The sequence below is a fragment of the Electrophorus electricus genome, chromosome 13, assembly GCF_041902795.1.
Source record: "Electrophorus electricus isolate QZ-2024a chromosome 13, ASM4190279v1, whole genome shotgun sequence".
In the NCBI taxonomy this organism is placed as follows: Eukaryota; Metazoa; Chordata; class Actinopteri; order Gymnotiformes; family Gymnotidae; genus Electrophorus; species Electrophorus electricus.
Genome location: NC_137509.1, coordinates 27,032,667 through 27,047,640, shown reverse-complemented (window position 1 = coordinate 27,047,640; position 14,974 = coordinate 27,032,667). Strand labels below are relative to the sequence as shown.

The 14,974-nt window shown below is 35.3% G+C and overlaps 9 pseudogenes; all 9 read right to left on the bottom strand.

Annotated features, from left to right (window-relative positions):
- Window positions 1-1,788: 1,788 nt before the first annotated feature.
- Window positions 1,789-1,909, bottom strand: LOC145645263 (5S ribosomal RNA; annotated as a pseudogene).
- A 1,707-nt stretch (window positions 1,910-3,616) lies between these two features.
- LOC145645262 (5S ribosomal RNA) lies at window positions 3,617-3,737 on the bottom strand (annotated as a pseudogene).
- Window positions 3,738-5,554: 1,817 nt separating this feature from the next.
- Window positions 5,555-5,675, bottom strand: LOC145646173 (5S ribosomal RNA; annotated as a pseudogene).
- A 793-nt stretch (window positions 5,676-6,468) lies between these two features.
- On the bottom strand, window positions 6,469-6,589 carry LOC145646171 (5S ribosomal RNA; annotated as a pseudogene).
- A 1,707-nt stretch (window positions 6,590-8,296) lies between these two features.
- On the bottom strand, window positions 8,297-8,417 carry LOC145646118 (5S ribosomal RNA; annotated as a pseudogene).
- A 793-nt stretch (window positions 8,418-9,210) lies between these two features.
- Window positions 9,211-9,331, bottom strand: LOC145645591 (5S ribosomal RNA; annotated as a pseudogene).
- Window positions 9,332-10,125: 794 nt separating this feature from the next.
- LOC145645953 (5S ribosomal RNA) lies at window positions 10,126-10,246 on the bottom strand (annotated as a pseudogene).
- A 2,623-nt stretch (window positions 10,247-12,869) lies between these two features.
- Window positions 12,870-12,990, bottom strand: LOC145645951 (5S ribosomal RNA; annotated as a pseudogene).
- Window positions 12,991-14,698: 1,708 nt separating this feature from the next.
- On the bottom strand, window positions 14,699-14,819 carry LOC145645950 (5S ribosomal RNA; annotated as a pseudogene).
- Between the last annotated feature and the right edge of the window lie 155 nt (window positions 14,820-14,974).

The following is a 14,974-nucleotide window of genomic DNA, read 5'->3' as shown; positions in this document are numbered from 1 at the left end:
CAGTACTATCCAGGCACAAACTTGCTTAGCTTCCAAGTTCAGATGAGATTGGAGGCGTGCTGAAGCTGGTATGGACATAAACCTTAAACACTTACTCAAATTGCATAATCATAGAAAATATGATCAAAGACCAATCTGACATTTTTTTTATTAATCCCTGCACTTGACATTCTAGAATGTTATCTTGAAAGTAAATTAAAATGATGCAATAAAAGCTTACAACATCTGGTATTCGGAGGCACTAACAGACAGTTTTTTTATTAATCACTGCACTTCACATTCAAGCATGTCAGTTGGAGAGTAAATTAAAGTGATGCAATAAAAACTTACAGCATCTGCTATTCCCAGGTGCTAACAGATAGTTTGATTTAATTATTCACTGCACTTCAAATTTGAGCTTGATAGCTTGAACATAAATTTAAGGGATGCAATAAAATCTTACAGCACCTGCTATTCCCTGGTACTAATAGATTTCTATTTAATCTGTACACTTCACTTACAAGCATGTCAGTTGCATATTAAATTAAAGTGATGCAAGAAAAACTTACAGCATCTGCTATTCCCAGGTGCTAACAGATAGGTTTTTTTAATTAATCACTGCACTTCACATCCTAGCATGTCATCTTGAAAGTAAATTAAAGTGATACAAGAGAAGCTTACAGCATCTCATAGTCCAAGGTGCTAAAAGATAGTTTTTTGATGAATCACTGCACTTCACATTCAGGCATGTGAGTTGGAGAGTAAATGAAAGTGATGCAAAAAAAACTTACAGCACCTGCTATTCCCAGGTGCTAACAGATAGTTTTTTTTTATTAATCACTGCACTTCACATTTGAGAATGTCAGCTTGAAAGTAAATTAAAGTGATGCAAGAAAAGCTTACAGCACAAGGTATTCCTAGGTAGGGTCCCACCGCTGTACTATCCAGACACAAACTTGCTTAGCTTCCAAGTTCAGATGAGATTGGAGGCGTGCTGAAGCTGGTATGGCCGTAAACCTTAAACACTTACTCAAATTGCCTAATCATAGAAAATATGATCAAAGACCAATCTGACATTTTTTTTTATTAATCCCTGCACTTGACATTCTAGAATGTTATCTTGAAAGTAAATTAAAATGATGCAATAAAAGCTTACAACATCTGGTATTCGGAGGCACTAACAGACAGTTTTTTTTTTAATCACTGCACTTCACATTCAAGCATGTCAGTTGGAGAGTAAATTAAAGTGATGCAATAAAAACTTACAGCATCTGCTATTCCCAGGTGCTAACAGATAGTTTGATTTAATTATTGACTGCACTTCAAATTTGAGCTTGATAGCTTGAACATAAATTTAAGGGATGCAATAAAATCTTAAAGCACCTGCTATTCCCTGGTACTAATAGATTTCTATTTAATCTGTACACTTCACTTACAAGCATGTCAGTTGCATATTAAATTAAAGTGATGCAAGAAAAACTTACAGCATCTGCTATTCCCAGGTGCTAACAGATAGGTTTTTTTAATTAATCACTGCACTTCACATCCTAGCATGTCATCTTGAAAGTAAATTAAAGTGATGCAAGAGAAGCTTACAGCATCTCATAGTCCAAGGTGCTAAAAGATAGTTTTTTGATGAATCACTGCACTTCACATTCAGGCATGTGAGTTGGAGAGTAAATGAAAGTGATGCAAAAAAAACTTACAGCATCTGCTATTCCCAGGTGCTAACAGATAGGTTTTTTATTAATCACTGCACTTCACATTTGAGAATGTCAGCTTGAAAGTAAATTAAAGTGATGCAAGAAAAGCTTACAGCACATGGTATTCCTAGGTAGGGTCCCACCTCAGTACTATCCAGGCACAAACTTGCTTAGCTTCCAAGTTCAGATGAGATTGGAGGCGTGCTGAAGCTGGTATGGCCGTAAACCTTAAACACTTACTCAAATTGCCTAATCACAGAAAATATGATCAAAGACCAATCTGACATTTTTTTTTATTAATCCCTGCACTTGACATTCTAGAATGTTATCTTGAAAGTAAATTAAAATGATGCAATAAAAGCTTACAACATCTGGTATTCGGAGGCACTAACAGACAGTTTTTTTATTAATCACTGCACTTCACATTCAAGCATGTCAGTTGGAGAGTAAATTAAAGTGATGCAATAAAAACTTACAGCATCTGCTATTCCCAGGTGCTAACAGATAGTTTGATTTAATTATTCACTGCACTTCAAATTTGAGCTTGATAGCTTGAACATAAATTTAAGGGATGCAATAAAATCTTACAGCACCTGCTATTCCCTGGTACTAATAGATTTCTATTTAATCTGTACACTTCACTTACAAGCATGTCAGTTGCATATTAAATTAAAGTGATGCAAGAAAAACTTACAGCATCTGCTATTCCCAGGTGCTAACAGATAGGTTTTTTTAATTAATCACTGCACTTCACATCCTAGCATGTCATCTTGAAAGTAAATTAAAGTGATACAAGAGAAGCTTACAGCATCTCATAGTCCAAGGTGCTAAAAGATAGTTTTTTGATGAATCACTGCACTTCACATTCAGGCATGTGAGTTGGAGAGTAAATGAAAGTGATGCAAAAAAAACTTACAGCACCTGCTATTCCCAGGTGCTAACAGATAGTTTTTTTTTATTAATCACTGCACTTCACATTTGAGAATGTCAGCTTGAAAGTAAATTAAAGTGATGCAAGAAAAGCTTACAGCACAAGGTATTCCTAGGTAGGGTCCCACCGCTGTACTATCCAGACACAAACTTGCTTAGCTTCCAAGTTCAGATGAGATTGGAGGCGTGCTGAAGCTGGTATGGCCGTAAACCTTAAACACTTACTCAAATTGCCTAATCATAGAAAATATGATCAAAGACCAATCTGACATTTTTTTTTATTAATCCCTGCACTTGACATTCTAGAATGTTATCTTGAAAGTAAATTAAAATGATGCAATAAAAGCTTACAACATCTGGTATTCGGAGGCACTAACAGACAGTTTTTTTATTAATCACTGCACTTCACATTCAAGCATGTCAGTTGGAGAGTAAATTAAAGTGATGCAATAAAAACTTACAGCATCTGCTATTCCCAGGTGCTAACAGATAGTTTGATTTAATTATTGACTGCACTTCAAATTTGAGCTTGATAGCTTGAACATAAATTTAAGGGATGCAATAAAATCTTAAAGCACCTGCTATTCCCTGGTACTAATAGATTTCTATTTAATCTGTACACTTCACTTACAAGCATGTCAGTTGCATATTAAATTAAAGTGATGCAAGAAAAACTTACAGCATCTGCTATTCCCAGGTGCTAACAGATAGGTTTTTTTAATTAATCACTGCACTTCACATCCTAGCATGTCATCTTGAAAGTAAATTAAAGTGATGCAAGAGAAGCTTACAGCATCTCATAGTCCAAGGTGCTAAAAGATAGTTTTTTGATGAATCACTGCACTTCACATTCAGGCATGTGAGTTGGAGAGTAAATGAAAGTGATGCAAAAAAAACTTACAGCATCTGCTATTCCCAGGTGCTAACAGATAGGTTTTTTATTAATCACTGCACTTCACATTTGAGAATGTCAGCTTGAAAGTAAATTAAAGTGATGCAAGAAAAGCTTACAGCACATGGTATTCCTAGGTAGGGTCCCACCTCAGTACTATCCAGGCACAAACTTGCTTAGCTTCCAAGTTCAGATGAGATTGGAGGCGTGCTGAAGCTGGTATGGCCGTAAACCTTAAACACTTACTCAAATTGCCTAATCACAGAAAATATGATCAAAGACCAATCTGACATTTTTTTTTATTAATCCCTGCACTTGACATTCTAGAATGTTATCTTGAAAGTAAATTAAAATGATGCAATAAAAGCTTACAACATCTGGTATTCGGAGGCACTAACAGACAGTTTTTTTATTAATCACTGCACTTCACATTCAAGCATGTCAGTTGGAGAGTAAATTAAAGTGATGCAATAAAAACTTACAGCATCTGCTATTCCCAGGTGCTAACAGATAGTTTGATTTAATTATTCACTGCACTTCAAATTTGAGCTTGATAGCTTGAACATAAATTTAAGGTTTGCAATAAAATCTTACAGCACCTGCTATTCCCTGGTACTAATAGATTTCTATTTAATCTGTACACTTCACTTACAAGCATGTCAGTTGCATATTAAATTAAAGTGATGCAAGAAAAACTTACAGCATCTGCTATTCCCAGGTGCTAACAGATAGGTTTTTTTAATTAATCACTGCACTTCACATCCTAGCATGTCATCTTGAAAGTAAATTAAAGTGATGCAAGAGAAGCTTACAGCATCTCATAGTCCAAGGTGCTAAAAGATAGTTTTTTGATGAATCACTGCACTTCACATTCAGGCATGTGAGTTGGAGAGTAAATGAAAGTGATGCAAAAAAAACTTACTGCACCTGCTATTCCCAGGTGCTAACAGATAGTTTTTTTTATTAATCACTGCACTTCACATTTGAGAATGTCAGCTTGAAAGTAAATTAAAGTGATGCAAGAAAAGCTTACAGCACATGGTATTCCTAGGTAGGGTCCCACCTCAGTACTATCCAGGCACAAACTTGCTTAGCTCCCAAGTTCAGATGAGATTGGAGGCGTGCTGAAGCTGGTATGGACATAAACCTTAAACACTTACTCAAATTGCATAATCATAGAAAATATGATCAAAGACCAATCTGACATTTTTTTTATTAATCCCTGCACTTGACATTCTAGAATGTTATCTTGAAAGTAAATTAAAATGATGCAATAAAAGCTTACAACATCTGGTATTCGGAGGCACTAACAGACAGTTTTTTTATTAATCACTGCACTTCACATTCAAGCATGTCAGTTGGAGAGTAAATTAAAGTGATGCAATAAATACTTACAGCATCTGCTATTCCCAGGTGCTAACATATAGTTTTTTTTATTAATCACTGCACTTCACAATTGAGAATGTCAGCTTGAAAGTAAATTAAAGTGATGCAATAAAAACTTACAGCATCTGCTATTCCCAGGTGCTAACAGATAGTTTGATTTAATTATTCACTGCACTTCAAATTTGAGCTTGATAGCTTGAACATAAATTTAAGGGATGCAATAAAATCTTACAGCACCTGCTATTCCCTGGTACTAATAGATTTCTATTTAATCTGTACACTTCACTTACAAGCATGTCAGTTGCATATTAAATTAAAGTGATGCAAGAAAAACTTACAGCATCTGTTATTCCCAGGTGCTAACAGATAGGTTTTTTTAATTAATCACTGCACTTCACATCCTAGCATGTCATCTTGAAAGTAAATTAAAGTGATGCAAGAGAAGCTTACAGCATCTCATAGTCCAAGGTGCTAAAAGATAGTTTTTTGATGAATCACTGCACTTCACATTCAGGCATGTGAGTTGGAGAGTAAATGAAAGTGATGCAAAAAAAACTTACAGCACCTGCTATTCCCAGGTGCTAACAGATAGTTTTTTTTATTAATCACTGCACTTCACATTTGAGAATGTCATCTTGAAAGTAAATTAAAGTGATGCAAGAAAAGCTTACAGCACATGGTATTCCTAGGTAGGGTCCCACCTCAGTACTATCCAGGCACAAACTTGCTTAGCTTCCAAGTTCAGATGAGATTGGAGGCGTCCTGAAGCTGGTATGGACGTAAACCTTACACACTTACTCAAATTGCATAATCATAGAAAATATGATCAAAGACCAATCTGACATTTTTTTTTATTAATCCCTCCACTTGACATTCTAGAATGTTATCTTGAAAGTAAATTAAAATGATGCAATAAAAGCTTACAACATCTGGTATTCGGAGGCACTAACAGACAGTTTTTTTATTAATCACTGCACTTCACATTCAAGCATATCAGTTGGAGAGTAAATTAAAGTGATGCAATAAAAACTTACAGCATCTGCTATTCCCAGGTGCTAACAGATAGTTTGATTTAATTATTCACTGCACTTCAAATTTGAGCTTGATAGCTTGAACATAAATTTAAGGGATGCAATAAAATCTTACAGCACCTGCTATTCCCTGGTACTAATAGATTTCTATTTAATCTGTACACTTCACTTACAAGCATGTCAGTTGCATATTAAATTAAAGTGATGCAAGAAAAACTTACAGCATCTGCTATTCCCAGGTGCTAACAGATAGGTTTTTTTAATTAATCACTGCACTTCACATCCTAGCATGTCATCTTGAAAGTAAATTAAAGTGATGCAAGAGAAGCTTACAGCATCTCATAGTCCAAGGTGCTAAAAGATAGTTTTTTGATGAATCACTGCACTTCACATTCAGGCATGTGAGTTGGAGAGTAAATGAAAGTGATGCAAAAAAAACTTACAGCACCTGCTATTCCCAGGTGCTAACAGATAGTTTTTTTTATTAATCACTGCACTTCACATTTGAGAATGTCATCTTGAAAGTAAATTAAAGTGATGCAAGAAAAGCTTACAGCACATGGTATTCCTAGGTAGGGTCCCACCTCAGTACTATCCAGGCACAAACTTGCTTAGCTTCCAAGTTCAGATGAGATTGGAGGCGTCCTGAAGCTGGTATGGACGTAAACCTTACACACTTACTCAAATTGCATAATCATAGAAAATATGATCAAAGACCAATCTGACATTTTTTTTTATTAATCCCTGCACTTGACATTCTAGAATGTTATCTTGAAAGTAAATTAAAATGATGCAATAAAAGCTTACAACATCTGGTATTCGGAGGCACTAACAGACAGTTTTTTTATTAATCACTGCACTTCACATTCAAGCATGTCAGTTGGAGAGTAAATTAAAGTGATGCAATAAAAACTTACAGCATCTGCTATTCCCAGGTGCTAACAGATAGTTTGATTTAATTATTCACTGCACTTCAAATTTGAGCTTGATAGCTTGAACATAAATTTAAGGGATGCAATAAAATCTTACAGCACCTGCTATTCCCTTGTACTAATAGATTTCTATTTAATCTGTACACTTCACTTACAAGCATGTCAGTTGCATATTAAATTAAAGTGATGCAAGAAAAACTTACAGCATCTGCTATTCCCAGGTGCTAACAGATAGGTTTTTTTAATTAATCACTGCACTTCACATCCTAGCATGTCATCTTGAAAGTAAATTAAAGTGATGCAAGAGAAGCTTACAGCATCTCATAGTCCAAGGTGCTAAAAGATAGTTTTTTGATGAATCACTGCACTTCACATTCAGGCATGTGAGTTGGAGAGTAAATGAAAGTGATGCAAAAAAAACTTACAGCACCTGCTATTCCCAGGTGCTAACAGATAGTTTTTTTTATTAATCACTGCACTTCACATTTGAGAATGTCATCTTGAAAGTAAATTAAAGTGATGCAAGAAAAGCTTACAGCACATGGTATTCCTAGGTAGGGTCCCACCTCAGTACTATCCAGGCACAAACTTGCTTAGCTTCCAAGTTCAGGTGAGATTGGAGGCGTGCTGAAGCTGGTATGGACGTAAACCTTACACACTTACTCAAATTGCATAATCATAGAAAATATGATCAAAGACCAATCTGACATTTTTTTTTATTAATCCCTGCACTTGACATTCTAGAATGTTATCTTGAAAGTAAATTAAAATGATGCAATAAAAGCTTACAACATCTGGTATTCGGAGGCACTAACAGACAGTTTTTTTATTAATCACTGCACTTCACATTCAAGCATGTCAGTTGGAGAGTAAATTAAAGTGATGCAATAAAAACTTACAGCATCTGCTATTCCCAGGTGCTAACAGATAGTTTGATTTAATTATTCACTGCACTTCAAATTTGAGCTTGATAGCTTGAACATAAATTTAAGGGATGCAATAAAATCTTACAGCACCTGCTATTCCCTGGTACTAATAGATTTCTATTTAATCTGTACACTTCACTTACAAGCATGTCAGTTGCATATTAAATTAAAGTGATGCAAGAAAAACTTACAGCATCTGCTATTCCCAGGTGCTAACAGATAGGTTTTTTTAATTAATCACTGCACTTCACATCCTAGCATGTCATCTTGAAAGTAAATTAAAGTGATGCAAGAGAAGCTTACAGCATCTCATAGTCCAAGGTGCTAAAAGATAGTTTTTTGATGAATCACTGCACTTCACATTCAGGCATGTGAGTTGGAGAGTAAATGAAAGTGATGCAAAAAAAACTTACAGCACCTGCTATTCCCAGGTGCTAACAGATAGTTTTTTTTATTAATCACTGCACTTCACATTTGAGAATGTCATCTTGAAAGTAAATTAAAGTGATGCAAGAAAAGCTTACAGCACATGGTATTCCTAGGTAGGGTCCCACCTCAGTACTATCCAGGCACAAACTTGCTTAGCTTCCAAGTTCAGATGAGATTGGAGGCGTGCTGAAGCTGGTATGGACGTAAACCTTACACACTTACTCAAATTGCATAATCATAGAAAATATGATCAAAGACCAATCTGACATTTTTTTTTATTAATCCCTGCACTTGACATTCTAGAATGTTATCTTGAAAGTAAATTAAAATGATGCAATAAAAGCTTACAACATCTGGTATTCGGAGGCACTAACAGACAGTTTTTTTATTAATCACTGCACTTCACATTCAAGCATGTCAGTTGGAGAGTAAATTAAAGTGATGCAATAAAAACTTACAGCATCTGCTATTCCCAGGTGCTAACAGATAGTTTGATTTAATTATTCACTGCACTTCAAATTTGAGCTTGATAGCTTGAACATAAATTTAAGGGATGCAATAAAATCTTACAGCACCTGCTATTCCCTGGTACTAATAGATTTCTATTTAATCTGTACACTTCACTTACAAGCATGTCAGTTGCATATTAAATTAAAGTGATGCAAGAAAAACTTACAGCATCTGCTATTCCCAGGTGCTAACAGATAGGTTTTATTAATTAATCACTGCACTTCACATCCTAGCATGTCATCTTGAAAGTAAATTAAAGTGATGCAAGAGAAGCTTACAGCATCTCATAGTCCAAGGTGCTAAAAGATAGTTTTTTGATGAATCACTGCACTTCACATTCAGGCATGTGAGTTGGAGAGTAAATGAAAGTGATGCAAAAAAAACTTACAGCATCTGCTATTCCCAGGTGCTAACAGATAGTTTTTTTTATTAATCACTGCACTTCACATTTGAGCATGTCAGCTTGAAAGTAAATTAAAGTGATGCAAGAAAAGCTTACAGCACATGGTATTCCTAGGTAGGGTCCCACCTCAGTACTATCCAGACACAAACTTGCTTAGCTTCCAAGTTCAGATGAGATTGGAGGTGTGCTGAAGCTGGTATGGCCGTAAACCTTAAACACTTACTCAAATTGCCTAATCATAGAAAATATGATCAAAGACCAATCTGACATTTTTTTTTATTAATCCCTGCACTTGACATTCTAGAATGTTATCTTGAAAGTAAATTAAAATGATGCAATAAAAGCTTACAACATCTGGTATTCGGAGGCACTAACAGACAGTTTTTTTATTAATCACTGCACTTCACATTCAAGCATGTCAGTTGGAGAGTAAATTAAAGTGATGCAATAAAAACTTACAGCATCTGCTATTCCCAGGTGCTAACAGATAGTTTGATTTAATTATTCACTGCACTTCAAATTTGAGCTTGATAGCTTGAACATAAATTTAAGGGATGCAATAAAATCTTACAGCACCTGCTATTCCCTGGTACTAATAGATTTCTATTTAATCTGTACACTTCACTTACAAGCATGTCAGTTGCATATTAAATTAAAGTGATGCAAGAAAAACTTACAGCATCTGCTATTTCCAGGTGCTAACAGATAGGTTTTTTTAATTAATCACTGCACTTCACATCCTAGCATGTCATCTTGAAAGTAAATTAAAGTGATGCAAGAGAAGCTTACAGCATCTCATAGTCCAAGGTGCTAAAAGTTAGTTTTTTGATGAATCACTGCACTTCACATTCAGGCATGTGAGTTGGAGAGTAAATGAAAGTGATGCAAAAAAAACTTACAGCACCTGCTATTCCCAGGTGCTAACAGATAGTTTTTTTTTATTAATCACTGCACTTCACATTTGAGAATGTCAGCTTGAAAGTAAATTAAAGTGATGCAAGAAAAGCTTACAGCACATGGTATTCCTAGGTAGGGTCCCACCTCAGTACTATCCAGACACAAACTTGCTTAGCTTCCAAGTTCAGATGAGATTGGAGGCGTGCTGAAGCTGGTATGGCCGTAAACCTTAAACACTTACTCAAATTGCCTAATCATAGAAAATATGATCAAAGACCAATCTGACATTTTTTTTTATTAATCCCTGCACTTGACATTCTAGAATGTTATCTTGAAAGTAAATTAAAATGATGCAATAAAAGCTTACAACATCTGGTATTCGGAGGCACTAACAGACAGTTTTTTTATCAATCACTGCACTTCACATTCAAGCATGTCAGTTGGAGAGTAAATTAAAGTGATGCAATAAAAACTTACAGCATCTGCTATTCCCAGGTGCTAACAGATAGTTTGATTTAATTATTCACTGCACTTCAAATTTGAGCTTGATAGCTTGAACATAAATTTAAGGGATGCAATAAAATCTTACAGCACCTGCTATTCCCTGGTACTCATAGATTTCTATTTAATCTGTACACTTCACTTACAAGCATGTCAGTTGCATATTAAATTAAAGTGATGCAAGAAAAACTTACAGCATCTGCTATTCCCAGGTGCTAACAGATAGGTTTTTTTAATTAATCACTGCACTTCACATCCTAGCATGTCATCTTGAAAGTAAATTAAAGTGATGCAAGAGAAGCTTACAGCATCTCATAGTCCAAGGTGCTAAAAGTTAGTTTTTTGATGAATCACTGCACTTCACATTCAGGCATGTGAGTTGGAGAGTAAATGAAAGTGATGCAAAAAAAACTTACAGCACCTGCTATTCCCAGGTGCTAACAGATAGTTTTTTTTTATTAATCACTGCACTTCACATTTGAGAATGTCAGCTTGAAAGTAAATTAAAGTGATGCAAGAAAAGCTTACAGCACATGGTATTCCTAGGTAGGGTCCCACCTCCGTACTATCCAGACACAAACTTGCTTAGCTTCCAAGTTCAGATGAGATTGGAGGCGTGCTGAAGCTGGTATGGCCGTAAACCTTAAACACTTACTCAAATTGCCTAATCATAGAAAATATGATCAAAGACCAATCTGACATTTTTTTTTATTAATCCCTGCACTTGACATTCTAGAATGTTATCTTGAAAGTAAATTAAAATGATGCAATAAAAGCTTACAACATCTGGTATTCGGAGGCACTAACAGACAGTTTTTTTATTAATCACTGCACTTCACATTCAAGCATGTCAGTTGGATATTAAATTAAAGTGATGCAATAAAAACTTACAGCATCTGCTATTCCCAGGTGCTAACAGATAGTTTGATTTAATTATTCACTGCACTCCAAATTTGAGCTTGATAGCTTGAACATAAATTTAAGGGATGCAATAAAATCTTACAGCACCTGCTATTCCCTGGTACTAATAGATTTCTATTTAATCTGTACACTTCACTTACAAACATGTCAGTTGCATATTAAATTAAAGTGATGCAAGAAAAACTTACAGCATCTGCTATTCCCAGGTGCTAACAGATAGGTTTTTTTAATTAATCACTGCACTTCACATCCTAGCATGTCATCTTGAAAGTAAATTAAAATGATGCAAGAGAAGCTTACAGCATCTCATAGTCCAAGGTGCTAAAAGATAGTTTTTTGATGAATCACTGCACTTCACATTCAGGCATGTGAGTTGGAGAGTAAATGAAAGTGATGCAAAAAAAACTTACAGCACCTGCTATTCCCAGGTGCTAACAGATAGTTTTTTTTATTAATCACTGCACTTCACATTTGAGAATGTCAGCTTGAAAGTAAATTAAAGTGATGCAAGAAAAGCTTACAGCACATGGTATTCCTAGGTAGGGTCCCACCTCAGTACTATCCAGGCACAAACTTGCTTAGCTTCCAAGTTCAGATGAGATTGGAGGCGTGCTGAAGCTGGTATGGACATAAACCTTACACACTTACTCAAATTGCATAATCATAGAAAATATGATCAAAGACCAATCTGACATTTTTTTTTATTAATCCCTGCACTTGACATTCTAGAATGTTATCTTGAAAGTAAATTAAAATGATGCAATAAAAGCTTACAACATCTGGTATTCGGAGGCACTAACAGACAGTTTTTTTATTAATCACTGCACTTCACATTCAAGCATGTCAGTTGGAGAGTAAATTAAAGTGATGCAATAAAAACTTACAGCATCTGCTATTCCCAGGTGCTAACAGATAGTTTGAGTTAATTATTCACTGCACTTCAAATTTGAGCTTGATAGCTTGAACATAAATTTAAGGGATGCAATAAAATCTTACAGCACCTGCTATTCCCTGGTACTAATAGATTTCTATTTAATCTGTACACTTCACTTACAAGCATGTCAGTTGCATATTAAATTAAAGTGATGCAAGAAAAACTTACAGCATCTGCTATTCCCAGGTGCTAACAGATAGGTTTTTTTAATTATTCACTGCACTTCACATCCTAGCATGTCATCTTGAAAGTAAATTAAAGTGATGCAAGAGAAGCTTACAGCATCTCATAGTCCAAGGTGCTAAAAGATAGTTTTTTGATGAATCACTGCACTTCACATTCAGGCATGTGAGTTGGAGAGTAAATGAAAGTGATGCAAAAAAAACTTACAGCACCTTCTATTCCCAGGTGCTAACAGATAGTTTTTTTTTATTAATCACTGCACTTCACATTTGAGAATGTCAGCTTGAAAGTAAATTAAAGTGATGCAAGAAAAGCTTACAGCACATGGTATTCCTAGGTAGGGTCCCACCTCAGTACTATCCAGACACAAACTTGCTTAGCTTCCAAGTTCAGATGAGATTGGAGGCGTGCTGAAGCTGGTATGGCCGTAAACCTTAAACACTTACTCAAATTGCCTAATCATAGAAAATATGATCAAAGACCAATCTGACATTTTTTTTTATTAATCCCTGCACTTGACATTCTAGAATGTTATCTTGAAAGTAAATTAAAATGATGCAATAAAAGCTTACAACATCTGGTATTCGGAGGCACTAACAGACAGTTTTTTTATTAATCACTGCACTTCACATTCAAGCATGTCAGTTGGAGAGTAAATTAAAGTGATGCAATAAAAACTTACAGCATCTGCTATTCCCAGGTGCTAACAGATAGTTTGATTTAATTATTCACTGCACTTCAAATTTGAGCTTGATAGCTTGAACATAAATTTAAGGGATGCAATAAAATCTTACAGCACCTGCTATTCCCTGGTACTAATAGATTTCTATTTAATCTGTACACTTCACTTACAAGCATGTCAGTTGCATATTAAATTAAAGTGATGCAAGAAAAACTTACAGCATCTGCTATTCCCAGGTGCTAACAGATAGGTTTTTTTAATTAATCACTGCACTTCACATCCTAGCATGTCATCTTGAAAGTAAATTAAAGTGATGCAAGAGAAGCTTACAGCATCTCATAGTCCAAGGTGCTAAAAGATAGTTTTTTGATGAATCACTGCACTTCACATTCAGGCATGTGAGTTGGAGAGTAAATGAAAGTGATGCAAAAAAAACTTACAGCACCTGCTATTCCCAGGTGCTAACAGATAGTTTTTTTTATTAATCACTGCACTTCACATTTGAGAATGTCAGCTTGAAAGTAAATTAAAGTGATGCAAGAAAAGCTTACAGCACATGGTATTCCTAGGTAGGGTCCCACCTCAGTACTATCCAGGCACAAACTTGCTTAGCTTCCAAGTTCAGATGAGATTGGAGGCGTGCTGAAGCTGGTATGGACATAAACCTTACACACTTACTCAAATTGCATAATCATAGAAAATATGATCAAAGACCAATCTGACATTTTTTTTTATTAATCCCTGCACTTGACATTCTAGAATGTTATCTTGAAAGTAAATTAAAATGATGCAATAAAAGCTTACAACATCTGGTATTCGGAGGCACTAACAGACAGTTTTTTTATTAATCACTGCACTTCACATTTAAGCATGTCAGTTGGAGAGTAAATTAAAGTGATGCAATAAAAACTTACAGCATCTGCTATTCCCAGGTGCTAACAGATAGTTTGAGTTAATTATTCACTGCACTTCAAATTTGAGCTTGATAGCTTGAACATAAATTTAAGGGATGCAATAAAATCTTACAGCACCTGCTATTCCCTGGTACTAATAGATTTCTATTTAATCTGTACACTTCACTTACAAGCATGTCAGTTGCATATTAAATTAAAGTGATGCAAGAAAAACTTACAGCATCTGCTATTCCCAGGTGCTAACAGATAGGTTTTTTTAATTAATCACTGCACTTCACATCCTAGCATGTCATCTTGAAAGTAAATTAAAGTGATGCAAGAGAAGCTTACAGCATCTCATAGTCCAAGGTGCTAAAAGATAGTTTTTTGATGAATCACTGCACTTCACATTCAGGCATGTGAGTTGGAGAGTAAATGAAAGTGATGCAAAAAAAACTTACAGCACCTTCTATTCCCAGGTGCTAACAGATAGTTTTTTTTTATTAATCACTGCACTTCACATTTGAGAATGTCAGCTTGAAAGTAAATTAAAGTGATGCAAGAAAAGCTTACAGCACATGGTATTCCTAGGTAGGGTCCCACCTCAGTACTATCCAGACACAAACTTGCTTAGCTTCCAAGTTCAGATGAGATTGGAGGCGTGCTGAAGCTGGTATGGCCGTAAACCTTAAACACTTACTCAAATTGCCTAATCATAGAAAATATGATCAAAGACCAATCTGACATTTTTTTTTATTAATCCCTGCACTTGACATTCTAGAATGTTATCTTGAAAGTAAATTAAAATGATGCAATAAAAGCTTACAACATCTGGTATTCGG